This window comes from Phalangium opilio, unplaced genomic scaffold (genome assembly GCF_054372755.1).
Source record: "Phalangium opilio isolate 3A_F unplaced genomic scaffold, DU_Popi_V2 ptg000105l_1, whole genome shotgun sequence".
NCBI lineage: Eukaryota > Metazoa > Arthropoda > Arachnida > Opiliones > Phalangiidae > Phalangium > Phalangium opilio.
Window position 1 is genome coordinate 6,010,548 of NW_028324207.1, and position 2,496 is coordinate 6,013,043.

General features: G+C 35.5%; 1 long non-coding RNA gene across 1 annotated transcript; it reads right to left on the reverse strand.

Moving 5' to 3' along the window:
• Positions 1-526: 526 nt before the first annotated feature.
• Positions 527-980, reverse strand: LOC149628455 (uncharacterized). The gene is made up of 3 exons (XR_016374488.1): positions 912-980; positions 784-850; positions 527-615 (listed from the first exon to the last, which is right to left on the reverse strand). It is a non-coding gene; the product is annotated as an uncharacterized LOC149628455 (long non-coding RNA).
• Positions 981-2,496: the final 1,516 nt, after the last annotated feature.

Consider the following 2,496-nt stretch of genomic DNA (forward strand, 5'->3'; position numbering starts at 1 on the left):
TTTCTGCATATATTGCACATCTTCAAACGTTTCGATGTAGAAATATTCCTCATCGAAGAACTCGGACTTGAGGAAACAACTCATGAAGAATCCAATGAAAGTGACGCCAATTAACCAAAATGCGCACGAAATACTCTCGGCAATGTGTTCCAATTTACCTGGGTACGCTACATGACACGAGTTATACGTTTTTCTTACGTAAACTGTTATTATTGAGAGATGAAATTTCTTACGTTCAAAGAAAAATATTGATAAGATGTCCCATAACACAGTAAGAAATCGCGTGATTGCTTGACTTAATTTATTCCTAGGTTTTGTTATGACCACGTGCAACACTTTGTTAGTCAAAACTAAGGAAACGATTATGGCGAAAAAACAAATGCACAAAGCCGACTGGAAAAAGAATTGATTAGAAGTGTGGAGTTACACGTACGCGATCTTTTCGAAACGTACGGTTAAATCCATTGACAAGAATGATAGTGAACTTGACATTGACAATTTTGGTGCCGCTGACAATATAATCATTTCGTAGTAATCAATTAAACCACCTGAAACAAATCCCTTGACCTTGTCGAAAGCGGTCATTTCCACTGGTGTAAGTATGACGTCCAAACTCTGAAAGTACCTCAAGAAAATAAATAATAACCAGTGACAGGGTTGTTTAGCATATAATAAAGCAATATATTCTAAAGGGGTAGTAGCAACCTCTTATAATGTAGAGGTATTTCCAATAGGCAAAGGATGAATAGCATCGCGATTAATCATTAAAAGTTTGTGTCTTACGGTTTCAAATTCTCCACCTTTAGAAAAATTAATGACATTCTCGTAGGTTATCGGTGTTAATAACGCCCTATTGAAAAAAACTTATATTGATATCATGAACTATTTGTCGTAGCTTATCAAGCAATTACGTAATGTTATGGATTTTTCGGTTATATTCCACGAAGTCAGAAATTGATTTCTTTAATAGCGGAAATAATTTTAACTCCTATATTGATAATTTTATAAAATAAGGTATTAATTTCGTTTGAAGTGATTGTTTAAAACTTTATTTTAAACCTTAATTTATATTTACCTGACTTAAACACTATTCTTTGTACCCACCCTTAAATACCCGGTGAAATAAACTAACGTTTTCTACTTCGTTCATTTTCAATAAAACGATGCCTAATTAGGAGTGAACAGGAATACATAGATTTCTTCTACTTGGAATCTTTAACAGGTAATTTTCTGTACCTTGAATAAAAAGGTAGGAGGTGTAGAAACCACGTCATGCAGTATGTATTTGAAACCGCGTCTTGCGAGACATTGACTTAGCTGGCGACTTATGAGCACCGATCCGAAATGTAATCAAGTCCTCTTCGCTTGTGCTGAACGGGTAGACTTAGGATCGACAGTTGAATAATATGTGTGAATGGCATTAAAACACGAGGAAGGAGGAGTGGACGGTTTAACAACGTTTTAAGCCCCTCCCCTTTCTTTCAATCAGGTATTAGTGCGGGCTCTGTGGCCTTTTAAAGATTCCAAGAAGTACAAATATATGCATTCCTGGAGTGAATGATAAAGCCCAAAATTGTTCAAAGGCTAGCCTTAATGAGTGGGAATTCGCAAAACGATTTTCCTAATGGTGCTGACAGTGCTGATATTAACCAGTTTGGTCAAAGTATGTATGAATTGTAACTGTGCATTAGAAACCAGTATACAAACGAACAAACCGCACCACTTTATGAAACGAATAAAGGAATTTTACCTCAAGGAATCCAAAATGGAAATGAACTTCTTCCGTAAATCTGTTGTAAGAGAAAATAGTTTTAGCAAAATCACCCTAGAATTGTCTCCCACTATTCATTCGCAATTTAAGAATACAGAATATATCCAATAATTGGAGTTTACGTACTGGTACTTGAAAAATCTGTCTGGAAAAACCTTTTCATATTTAGCAGTGTCGGCCGACATTATTCAAAACTTTCTTGGCAATGAAAAACACGCCAGAATTTTCTACTAAGATTTACAATATAAGCTAAAACTTTTAACTAAAGTGAGCTTTGTTATCGATCCAGTAAATTGTACATTTCCGAAAAGTGAATTATTGTTGTAGTTAAAAGTTTATTTATAAAAGATTGCCAACGTTCGTGAGAACTATTTTTCTACTGATGGAACTTTTCCCACGAACCATAATACGTATTTCTAACTGTAACCCGTTCCCCAACATTCGCAAGAATGAAGGTACGGCCACACTACGGTAATTTTTCTCTTCGCGAGTTCGTTACGTCCGTTTATTCTCCACACAACAAATTCGTTCGCACGCTCGCATCGCTTCGTCAAAAACCAATCTTTGGTTTTGAAACATTTTCTCGCCGCTCGTGGCTTTGCAACCAATTAGAAAAGGTCTTCAATCACGTGAGCAGGTCTATATGTTTTACACTGATGCGAACGAGTGCCTATCTATTCATATTTTCATTGTTTTTATTTAAGTTACATATAAAATACATCTAT